The 12,054-nt window shown below is 50.6% G+C and overlaps 1 protein-coding gene across 6 annotated transcripts in view; it reads right to left on the minus strand.

Moving 5' to 3' along the window:
* The window catches only part of OSBPL3 (oxysterol binding protein like 3), a 202,243-nt gene extending 190,555 nt beyond the window's left edge, over positions 1-11,688 (minus strand). For 3 of the 6 annotated variants that reach the window (XM_051852841.2, XM_051852836.2, XM_070059669.1), the window contains exon 1: positions 11,088-11,366. The gene's annotated coding sequence lies outside the window, so the exon portion shown is untranslated. Of the gene's footprint in view, positions 1-11,087; positions 11,368-11,443 lie in introns of those variants that run through there. The other 3 variants (XM_051852843.2, XM_051852842.2, XM_051852838.2) reach the window with 2 other exon arrangements.
* Positions 11,689-12,054: the final 366 nt, after the last annotated feature.

Raw genomic sequence — 12,054 nt, forward strand, 5'->3', positions numbered from 1 at the left:
AACTACACATACATCATCTTGTGTATCTGCATATCACTATGATAATATTCCAAGAAATTGTTAGTGTTGATTTAAAGAGTACATGCATATGCAGTTTTGACAAATACTGCCAATGACTCTCCACAGAGCTTGGACCAATGTATACTTCCATTCCCAATGCACAGACACCTATCTCTTCAAACTTTTAACAATAGTTAATTTTGTGATACTTGCCAATCTGATAGGCAGAAACTAGGACTCACTGAATTTTTCATTTGTGTTTCTCTTTTTATGAGTCAGGTTAGTGTTTGCATGTCTAAGAGCCATTTGTATTCCATTTGGTGAACTCCATGTTCATAGCCTTGCCCTCAAGCATCAGTGGTCTTCCTCTTATTAATTTGTTGGAGTTTTTTATATATTGATAAAAGTAGATTCTTGTGACATGAATTGCAATTCTCCCCCTCAATTTATTGGTTGCTTTTTCACATAGCTTTTTTTTTTTTTTTTTGACAGGTAGAGTTATAGACAGTGGGAGAGAAAGAAGGGTCTTCCTTCCGTTGGCTCACTCCCCAAATGGCCACTATGGCCGGCGCTGCACCAATCTGAAGCCAGGAGCCAGGTGCTTCCTCCTGGTCTCCCATGCGGGTGCAGGAGCCCAAGCACTTGGGCCATCCTCCACTGCCTTCCCAGGCCACAGTAGAGAGCTGGACTAGAAGAGGAACAACTGGGACTACAACCCAGTGCCCATATGGGATGCCGGCACCGCAGGCGGAGGATTAACCAAGTAAGCCATGGCGCCAGCCCCTTCACATAGCTTTTCAAAATAAACCTTGGCTCTGCAAAAATTATATGTAATAAAACGACTTCATCTTTTATAGCTTCTGGATTTTGTGTGCCATCATTTTCCATCTCTGTTATTACTAAAATGGCATTCTATTTTTTCCTAGTTGTCTTAATGTGAAATGTTTGACCTCTGTGGAATTTCCTTGGGGGGCAGATGCAATATAAAATTCGAACTCTATTTCTGTCCTTATAGTACCAACACTATTTAGATCTCTCACGGGGTCCTCTCTACCTTCCCTTTAATCCCCCACCCTGAGCCCAGATTCCTAGGGACTGTATTACTTTCCAATATTCCCATGTCTCTTTCCTGTCTTCTCCCACTGGGGACATCCTAGTTCAGGGGTCATTACCTTGTGCCTGTACTCCCAGCCTCTGAGCCCTCTTCCGACACGAGGATACGTTCTCAGAGTTCCCTTCATTGTCAACAGTCACCTCTAGGGGGCTTACTTTGAGATTCAGAACTCATCCCAGCCAGTCCCCAACATACCTCTCCAGGCCAATATATAGCCTGTCCCCTTTCCCATTAAAACAGTCCATCCTTAAAATCTTATGCCTCACCCTACATTCTCTGCCTAGAATGTTCTATCAAGCCTTCCACCCCTCCCTTCATCTCACTCACGTGTGTCCTTCTAGGCTTGGTTCCAATGCCTACTTCCCTGCAAAAGCAACTCCCCTCCCTCCTTCTGTGCTTCTACAGGACCTTGATATCATGTATGTGTTTGTGTGTGCACCTGTGCTCATGTGTGCCTGTGTGTATATACACACTTGTCTATAAGCACCTCTGTGACAACGTGTTTTTGTATTCATCTCCCCAGTTAGACTGCATGTTTGCTGAAGACAGAGGCTGTGGTTAATTAACTTTTGCCTGCTCCCTGCTTTGAAACAGGCTATGTGCAAAGGTACATCAAAAAGTACAGGAAAAGTGGGATTTTTAAAATAAGTTTTAAAAAGTTTTGAGGGATGGCATTGTGGCACAGCAGGTAAAGCCACCACCTATGACACCAGCATCCCATATGGGCACCAATTGGTGTCCCAGCTGCTCCAGTTATGATCCAGCTTCCCTGCTAATGGCCTGGGAGAGGCAGCAGCAGAGGGCCTGAGTGCTTGGGTCCCTGCCACCCACATAGGAAACCTGGATGAAGCTCCTGGCTTTGGCCTGGCTCAGTCCCAGCTGACAACAGCCAATTGGTGAGCAGACCAGAAGATGGAGGATTTCTCTCTGCGTCTCTCCCTCTCTCTATAACTGACTTCCAAATAAACCTTTTTAAAAAAGTTTTGAAACCCAGGCACCCTCATACATAATATACTGTTTCTGACAAAATGAAGATGCAAAGGCTCAGGCTCTGCTGTGCATCAGAGTCACCTGCAGTCCTCACACAGCAGCAGACTGCTGGCCTCGCCCCTAGAGTTCAAGTCCCCAGGGGTGCTGGGACAATCTCTGCTGGAATCACACTTTGAAAATCACGGCCCGAAACCATACCTCCGAGCTCAAACTGAAAGCGTTTAGAAACCTATAGCACAGGAAACCCAAAAATTGCATAGAGGAGGAGTCCCATCACACTGTGTGCCATTGAGATATGTGTAGATTTCACTCCACCCACCCAGTCCAGCCCGATGAGGCAGTGGCCCCAGACCCCCAGGTAGAGGCACTGTGGGACCCAGACCTATGCTCTGACCCTCAGAATCTTCATCTAGTGCCCTCCACGCACACACAGAGCTCCCTGGTCCAGGGCTAGGCAGGAGACAGCATGAGCTGGCTACCCCTGTCTTTGTGCCCCCGGTAAACCACTCAACTCTCTCTAGGTCTGCGATAGTCCAGGGTTTTTGAGTGGAAGCAACAGAAACCAACCTGGCAAATGAAACCAAGGTCCACATTTTAGAAAAACAGCAGTTCGAGGAAGCTGGAGAGGCAGGCCTGGGCCATCTCCTTGCGACCAAAAGCCACACCATGACAATGATGTTCTGGCAAGAACAGGGTGCACCCTTCCCACGCAGTCCTTGTAACCTTGGCATTGGACCCAGAGTTCAGGAAGAGGCACCTCACTGTCCCAGTTCACGGGACCACCTGAGGCTGAGCAGAACGGGGCCCTTCGTTTTGGCTCCAAATGCAAGTGATCTCGCAAATGGAAATCAGGAAGGGGAAACAGATGCTGGACAACCAAAGAACAAGGAACTGCTCCCGGCTTCAGCTTGGTGGCTGGTATGCCGGCACGAGGACCACGGGCTCTTCTCCAGCTAGGAGAAGGTCTCACGAGGTGGTGTAGGGAAAGCGCTCAGCCTTTGCTACCACTACTGTTCTTCTAAAATAGCAGCACATCCCAGAAAAGCAGGCCCACTCCCCGTGCCCCAGGGAGTTTCTGTAGAAACTCCAGAAACGTGCTTGGAGCAGCTCCGCACCTGTGAGACAAACCCAAGGGGGCTTTCCCTGGATTGTCTGAGGACCTCAACCACCCGCACTCACTGCATCTCGGAGGGAGCAGCGCCACGTGGAAGCTCTGGGCTGGAGGACAGGTTGTTGGGGGTTGCACTCGGCTTCAGCTGAGTGAGGAGGTCAAAACTCAACTTTGGATTCACCAGGCATCCTGGTTGTCATTAATGAGCATTCTGCACCCGTCTTGTGTCTGTTCCCCCTGCCGGGCTAGAAGCCTGGAAAGAACATTGCCCGTCTAACTCATCCCCGTGTCCCCCAGACCAGCCGGGGCCTGGCACCCAGCATGTGCTCCGTGAGCTCCTAGCAAATGTAGCAACAGAAATCGTATTACTGCAAGTTTTAATTTGAAGGAGGCATTTACCTCAAGAACGCTTGTGAGATGAAAATTACATATGTATGTGTGTGTGTGTGTGTGTGTGTGTATAAAATTTAGCTTTTCTCCCTAAACTTTTCAGATCATGACCCACTACAAATCATTTCTGGAAGTATATTTTGTTTTATGAGACTTAAACTGTAATTTTCAATTTCTTGTAAATATTATAATTTTGCTATAAAGACAAGGAACATGTACGGGAATCTTCACTCCTACTACTTTTTTAAAAAGAATTTATTTATGTATTTGAAAGGCAGAGTGACAGAGAGAGGAAGGAAGAGGGGAGAGGATCTTTCAGCCATTGGTTCACTCCCCCCAGTGGCAGCAACAGAGGAGGCTGGGCCAGGCCAAAGCCAGGAATTGCACGTGGGTCTTCCACGTGGATGTCAGGGACCCAAGCACTTGGGTCACCTCCATTAACTTCCTGGGGACGTTAGCAGGGAGATGAACCAGACGCAGGGCAGCCAGGACTCCAGCACTCCAGTTTGGTAGCTTAACCCACTGCACCACAACGCCAGGCCCTGATACATTTTAGTACACAGTGGAGAAATGCCCATGTTGAGAAAAGTATTTGATCCACACACCACTGGGGAAAAGAATAGATTTTAGTGTTTCAGCCACAGAGCCCACGACACAGCACACTGGATGCTGACAGTCGGTAAGCCTCTGCTGAGGCTCGCCGGCGGCACTGCTCTGGGCAGCGTGCTTCTGCCCTAAACCCGGCCATTTGTCGATTCAGGCGCAGCCTCCACAGCCTCAGAAACCATGGCACCTGTCTCCTGGTCACCCAGCACCCAGGGCCTCAGGGAACTGGGTTTACTGCTGTTTTGTGGGTAAACAAAAACATCAGACAGCAACAGCGTTCCCATCTAAAGAAACTCTACAAAGGCCATCTGCGTCTCAGGCGTTAGTCCACACATTCTTCTTATTGAAGAGTCACACTCATATCCCAGGGCTCTGAGGGAGCCGGGAAACAATCATATCCCTGCTCCCAAGCAACAGAATTAGGCAGAGGCAGTTAGAAACCAAGCCTAGGGCAGATTCAATTTCATGGGTGTGAACAATGTGACTAAGAACAATGGAATTACCACTGAGTTTTCTAGATTCTTCCAAAGTGTGGGAATGATTTCATCAACCTCAGAACAAAAGAAGCAGATAAAAAATCACTACAGGAGCAATTCTTCTACCCCCTCTGCTGCCATTTCAGTTATTGGAAAAAAATTTTCATATAGATGGGGCCAGCACAGTGGCATAGCGGGTAAAGCCGTGGCCTGGGATGTCAGCATCCCATACAGGCGCTGGTTCATGTCCCTGCTGCTCCACTTCTGATCCAGCTCCCTGCTGATGTGCCTGGGAAAGCAGCAAAGATACCCCAAGTGCTTGGGACCCTGCACCCATGTGGGAGACCCCACGTGGAATTCTTGGCTCCTGGCTTTGGCTTGGCCCAGCCCTGGCCATCTGGGGAATGAAGCAGCAGATGAAGATTTCTGTCTCTGCGTGTCTCTTCCTTTCTCTCTCTGTAACTCTTTCAAATAAATAAATAAATAAACCTTTTAAAAATTTTTTTATGTAGATGAAATAAGTCCAGGAATGAGAATGAAAGGCTACATCCTACCTATCACTTCTGAAAAGGAGCATTTTTTAGTCAGTCACTATTTCCTCATCTTCTCAAGGAACTCTCTAAGAAAACATACCTTACTCCAGAATTTTACAAACTTCAGACGGGGCTGGCACTGTGGCCCAGCAGGTTAGGCTGCCACCTACAGACCCAGCATCCTGTATCGGAGCACCAGTTCTGGTCCCGGCAGCCTCTACTTCTGATCCAGCTTTCTGTTAATGCACCTGGGGAGGCAGCCGAAGACAGACCAAGTACTTAGGCCCCTGCCATCTAAATGGGAGACCCAGAGTCCCTGGCTCCTTGTTTCAACCTGGTGCAGCCCCAGCTGTTGTGGCCATCTGGGGAGTGAACCAGCAGATAGAAGAAAAGTAGATCTCTCTCTCTGCCTTTAAAATAAATAAATATTTAAAAAATAAACTGAGACATCTTTAATTTTTAAAAATATTTTGTTATGAAAATGCTCATGTATATACAGTGTAGCACAACACCATTCAAGAAATGTATTATGAGTCATATGCAGAAAAATTTGTTTCTAAGTAGTCAATTTTAGAGTAAAAAGAAATAGGTGCAATTAGTTTTCATTATTTATTATCTAATATCTTAATATATACAAAAATATTACCTATATAAACTCATAAAAGTTTATTGAGGCATTTTTTACCTTTTTAAAATAAAAGATTTATTTGAATGTCAGTTACAGAGTTAGAGGGAAAGACAGAAGCAGAGAGAATTTATCTTCCATCTGCTGGCTCACTCCCCATATGGCCACAACCACCCTGGCAGAAGCCTGGGGCCCAGAGCTTCTGCCATCTTCCGCTGTATTCCCAGGCCATTAGCGAGTTGGATCAGAAATGGAGTAGCTGAGACTCAAACCGGTGTGCATATGGAATGCTGGTGTCACAGGCAGAGCTTTACTGGCTACAGCGCAATGCTGGCCCCTTTTATCTTCTTTTTTCAAACCAAACCTTCAAATCTCAGTTTCTATTTTACACGAACAGCACATCTCGATAGGGAGTGGCCACATTTCAAGCACTCAACAGCCGCATGTGGCCAGAGGCAGCCCAGTAACTGCCCAGATACAGAGAAGAGCATTAAAAACCCCAGAACTCCTCACCCAGCTCCAGCAGTCATGAACTCACAGACATCCCAGTCTCCTCTGTGCTTCTCCCAACCCCAGATCATTTTGAAACAAATTCTAACTATCATAGCATCCCATCCACATTCAAATTTCCTTGATTTTTTTTACAGTGATTTGTTCATATCAGGATCTAAACAATCAACTATTTTTTTTTTATTTGACAGAGTTAGACAGTGAGAGAGAGAGAGACAGAGAGAGAGGTCTTCCTTCTGCTGGTTCACCCCCCAGATGGCTGCTATGGCCGGCGCTGTGCCAATCCGAAGCCAGAAGCCAGGTGCTTCCTCCTGGTCTTCCACACAGGTGCAGGCACCTAAGAACTTGGGCCATCCTCCACTGCCTTCCCACAACAAAGAGCTGGACTGGAAGAGGAGCAACTGGGACTAGAACCCAGCACCTATATGTGATGCCGGCGCCGCAGGCAGAGGATTAGCCAAGTGAGCCATGGCGCTGGCACCTTAAACAATCAACTTTGATGACTTCTTTCTAATGCCAGGATTTTTTGATAACCTCAGCATTATAGGAGCTAGATTTTTAGTAAAATGCTTCATTTGCTCAAAGGCTTATTAGACATCTATCATGTGCCAGGCACAAATTGTGCCCCAAGACTCAACAGTGAACAAGACTCAAAGGAACTTCCAGTTACTTTGGTTCCTACCTACACATTAGGACCACCTGGCGAAGCTTTAAAAAAAGAAAAAATAACAATCGTTCCATCCACTGGCAAATGGATAAATAAAATATGGTATATAGATATATAAAAGGATATTATTAAGCAATAAAAAAAAAGGAATGAGCTGCTGACGCAGCACTCTGGAAGCAGGAGCTGATTCAGGATCTCACAGATCTGCTCAAAAACTGTGAAATATCTACTGATCAATAAACTATTCCCAAAGACTGGGTTTGAATTCTGTAAGTTTTAACACATGTTAATAATAACACTACCACAGATATGTAAAAGCCGTGCATTTCATATGCAAGGCATTTATCCTGCAGATACTGTTGACTGCATGAATGACTTTGAGATATCCTCGCAATAGTAGCTCTAGCATCCAAAGAGGAGGGCAACCCAAACAGGGGTTTTCCGTGCACTGAAGACCCCACTGCTTCAGTAGACGCTGAGGAACGCATCAAAGCATTACAGACCAAAACCCAGGCCACAAAATGCCACGTTCCAATTTTTCACAGAATGTAAGCGAACACAACAGAGATTCGGTATCCCTTTACTCACTGAGCACCCACTGCAGGAAGGACCCCATGCTTAGCAAAGGGAGGGACAGAAACACGAGGCACACACACTGGTCTTGCCATCGAGGTACCAAAAATCTAAGAAGGGAGGCAATACACTGAGTAAGTAACAAGGCTGGGAGGTAATGGGATGGGGGGTGGGGGAAATAAGAGGTACAAAGTGCCAAGGGAAGGGGAGGAATCAGTAGCATTCTCAGGGATCAGAACTTAACTAGAGGGGGGACCATTTGATGTCACAGTTAAGGTACCCCCATGGAGTGCCGGGGTTCAAGCCTGGCTCTGCTCCCAATCCCAGCTTCCTGCTGCTGTACACCCTCAGAGGCAGCAGGCTATAGCCCAAGCAAGTAGTTGGGTCCCTGCCATCCACACTGAAACCCCAATCGAGTTCCTGGCTTTGGCCTGGTCCAGCCCAAGCTATTGAAGGGTGAAACAGTGGATGTGTTTCTTCCTTTCAAATAAATAAATATTAAGAAAGAAAGAAAAAAAAAAACAGAAAAAAATAAACTGGAGACACACTCTTTAAAAAAAAAAAAAACAGCTCTGGGATTTGGTTTAGAGATGATGCTACCAGGCATAGTTCGAGGTCCTCTTCAAAGACTTAGGTTTTCACAGGGAGAGACAGTGAAGAAGTTTTCTAGGTTACAGAAGTGCATGGACAAAGGCAAAATGCTTTATCAATGAAGTTCAGACAAGCAGCATGCGGGTCAGAGGGTGACAGAGTGATGGTCAAGGCTGAGTCCAGGCAGACGAAGCCTGACTTTAGATGAAGGAATCTATGCTTAAATGAGCTGGGAAAAGAATTTGGGGTCTGAGTCTGAGCCCCACCAGATACTAGCTGCAAAGCAGTTGTGAACGTTGCCCAGCCTCATCTGGAGAGGGGGGTGGGGGTATAATAACAGTGTCTGCTTTGATGTTGTTCTGAGAATCAAATGCACTTATAACAGCATCCAGCACATAAAAGTGGAGCAGCTACTGCTGCTGTTGGTAATATTATGACTTATGAATGATATGAGCCACCAGAGGCTTTTCAGCAATATGACAGTACTTCAGGAAAGCACCTGAGCATGGTGTGCTGTGTTAGGACATGGTGTTCAGAAACCCCCTGTAGGCAATGTTGGCGCAGAATTCAGAGACGCCCCCAAGATGCTACAGGGGCAATGGGAAGCACCCAGTGTGAAAGACACTGAGACAAGCATTGGGGTGAGTATGAACGTGGTCTGCAAAGCAGTAACTGGAAAGTCAATTAGAAAGTTTCCAGACGAGAGAGTCGGAAAACTGATGAACGAGGAGATTTAGATAGGGAAGGAATTTGCAGGGCGCCCGTAAACAACTTTCCATGATGCATGGAAGGTTCTTCCAGCTAACAGCCTCCACCTTCCCTGGAGTACCACGCCCCCTCCACTTGCACGGGCACTCCCTGGAGCACTCTTGAAATGGAATTAGCGACTGAGAAAACACACTGCTGCCAAGAAGCACATTATAACCAACACTGTGATTTGCCCACAGCCTCCTGTGGGGAAAAACACGGCAACACCCTCCAAACTGGAATGAAGCGGCAGAAACAGGGGTCTCCAGCTCCTTTCCCCAGCCCCAGGTTACCAGTGCCCCCTGTGGGTGACCAGGCAACGCTTCCCTGGCTTGTCCTCACCCCCCAGCTGCAATGCAAGGGCAGAAAGAGTAGAAAAGCGGTTATTTTCCTAAAAGATGCTTTTGGAATTGGCGTTTCCAACTCTCCCTTGTGTGTAGGGGAACACAGACTTCCAGACTGCCCTAGAGAGACAGGAAGCACTGTTCAGAGCTCATCTGCCACCACAGCTAAAACCAAAGAGATTTCTCCTTAGATTTAAGTGAAAGGATTTCCTTCCGTCCTCTATTACCAGCCCCCAACCCTACCCCAGTCTACCAGGCCCACAAACCACAAACTCAACCACAAAAATCAATGCCAGTAAGAGCCTCAGCAACTCAGCACAGATGCTCAGCATTGGCACGGGGAAGTTTACAGGCCAGCCTCAGATGGTTTTAATATATACTGTATCACAGACACCTGCATAATTAGTTAACCACTCATTAAACAGTAGAGCAAGAGACTTTACAGAGCAGAAGGACCTCCATGTCTGCAGCCAGAAAGACCATTTTCAAAATCCAACTCAGCAATGTACTAAGTCTGGCCAAGGAGCTGAAGTAGGCTTCAGTTTCTTCATCTGAAATCTGCAAACAACCTCACAGGGCTGCCGGTCCCAGACTGCGAAGATTAAAGGACAGAACACGCCCCGAAGCAGCCTGGTACTGTGCGGCCTGCAACATCGTTGCCATTGCTGAAACTGTGTCTCATCATAAAGCAACAAATCTGGTTCTGGCTAAGCCAGAGCTTTTGTTACCAATAAAGCTAAATGTGTATCAGCTGCAACAGTGGGAAAGCATTTAGATTCTTGGAAGTGGCTCAACACAAGAGAGACAAAACGGGCTGCAATCCTAGCGCTCCAGAACCTTGGGAAACCTGGTGAACCTGCTAGCGCCTCCATCTCCCATCCGGTTAAAAATATTCAGCTAACGAGGCTACGGAGATGCTTAATGAGACAAGCTACCCAGAGCATCTAGTGTACACTGTGGGACTCGGGTGCTCAGTCAGTAGTGGTTACTGTTACTTGTGAATTTTCCCAGGAAGGGAAGGCAAAAAATAAATAAAAGGAAGAGGAAGGTGGAAATCAGCAGCAGCTGGGAAACCAGCAGTGTTTCCACGCATCCGCCCCATAAACGGGAACCTCCGCGTGTCAGGCTCCGCGTGGACCCTGGGCTCAGCTGGCAGCAGCACGGATCCAGCCCTGCCCCCCCCCCACCCCCAACCCCCGGCTTCTGTGCTAACAGGCGGTGGGCGGCGAAGGGCCCCAGGATACTACTTCGGAAGCAGCGCTTTCTGCGGGGAGCAGCCCAGCCCAGGCCTGCTCCGCGGCTCTCTCTCCCGACCGCAAAGGACACAGGCTGGGAGACGGAAGCCAGTCCCGCCTTTGGGAGCATCATCTCTGGGCTGCAGTGTAAAATAGGGCATCCGCAAACGCCCCATCCCGGCGCTCCCGCGCGGATCCCGCACACCGGAGGGCCGCCGCTTGGCAGCCGCCTCCCGCTCCCACGGCCAGCAGCGACTTCGGGGCGCCGGGGAGCCCGCAGGGGCGGGTGCGGGAGCGAGCGTCCCATCCTGCCGACGCGGTGAAGCCCCGCGCCGCGCCCAGCGAAACCAGACTCCCGCGGCACCCAGGTCCCCGCGCCCGCTCCTCCTCGAGGCACCAGGCGGCACTCCGGGTCCGGCTCCCAAGACCCTGGAGGTGACCACGAGGGCGGTCTCCCGCTGGCCGGCTCCTCCCGGGCGACAGCAGGCAGACAGAGCCCGCGGAGCCTGCCGGCGCCCCCCGAAAGTGCAGCCCCTCCCAGCCCGCGCCGCCGGGGCGGACGCCCCGCCGCGTACCTGCGCGCTCCGCAGCCGGGGACGCCGCCCAGCGCCCAGGCGCTCCGTTCCGGGCTCCACGCACACACCCGGGAGGAGGAGGCAAACCCGACTCCTCCTGCCGACACTTCCTGCATCGGCCTCAAGAATCGGCGGCGCGGACGACCTCTCGGGCACCGACGGCGGGACCGGAGCCTTGCGCTCGGGTGCCCTGGCCCCGGCCGGCTCGCGGGAGCTGCCGCCGCGCAGCCGGGCTCCTAGGACTTTGCACAGAACTTCTCGGCGCGCGCCGCGGGGCGAGTACGGGAGGGGCCCAGCGAGGGGGCGGGGCCGCATGGGGGCGGGGCCGCATGGGGGCGGGGAGACCCAACTCTTACCAATCAGGAGTCGTCCCCGGGGAAGGAGGTGGGGCGATGCGCAGGGAAGAGGCCGCCAGAGTCAGTGACGCATCCCGGGAGCTGGGAGCCCGGGATTTGGGACCGGTTGGAGGGGTGGCGGGAGCCGACAGCCGCTGCGGGGCTGGGGAGGGGGCCCGGGGCGGCCTTAAGCGACGTGTGCGTTTCCGGGCCGCGGGAGGGGCTGGTGGACGGAGGCGGTGTCGGGGCGCACGTGTCTCCCCGCGAGCAGGGGCACGCGACCTTCGTGAGGAAGTCGGACGGCGACCAAGGGTCGGCACCGGAGAGGAGCTGACCGGGGCACGGAGGCCGCGGGCCCTCGAGAGCTATCAACGGATTAGAACCTGGGGCTGGGGAGAGGAGGGAGGCGCGGTTCGCTCTCGGGGCCTGGGGCCGCCGGCGCCCCCTGGTGGTCGGGCAGGGCTACGCCCGCTCGCTCCCCGGCCGCCTGGGGTCTCCGCTGCCAGCGCCAGCAGCTGACGGCCCGAGGTCCCCAGCGGAACGGAGCGCTCGCTGGGCGAGCGCCGCGGCTTCCAGAGCTAGCCGGCTCCCTGCGCTCGGAGTAGGCGGGAGCGAGGAGCCCCCGAGACAAG

Source organism: Oryctolagus cuniculus, chromosome 16 (genome assembly GCF_964237555.1).
Source record: "Oryctolagus cuniculus chromosome 16, mOryCun1.1, whole genome shotgun sequence".
Taxonomy (NCBI): Eukaryota; Metazoa; Chordata; class Mammalia; order Lagomorpha; family Leporidae; genus Oryctolagus; species Oryctolagus cuniculus.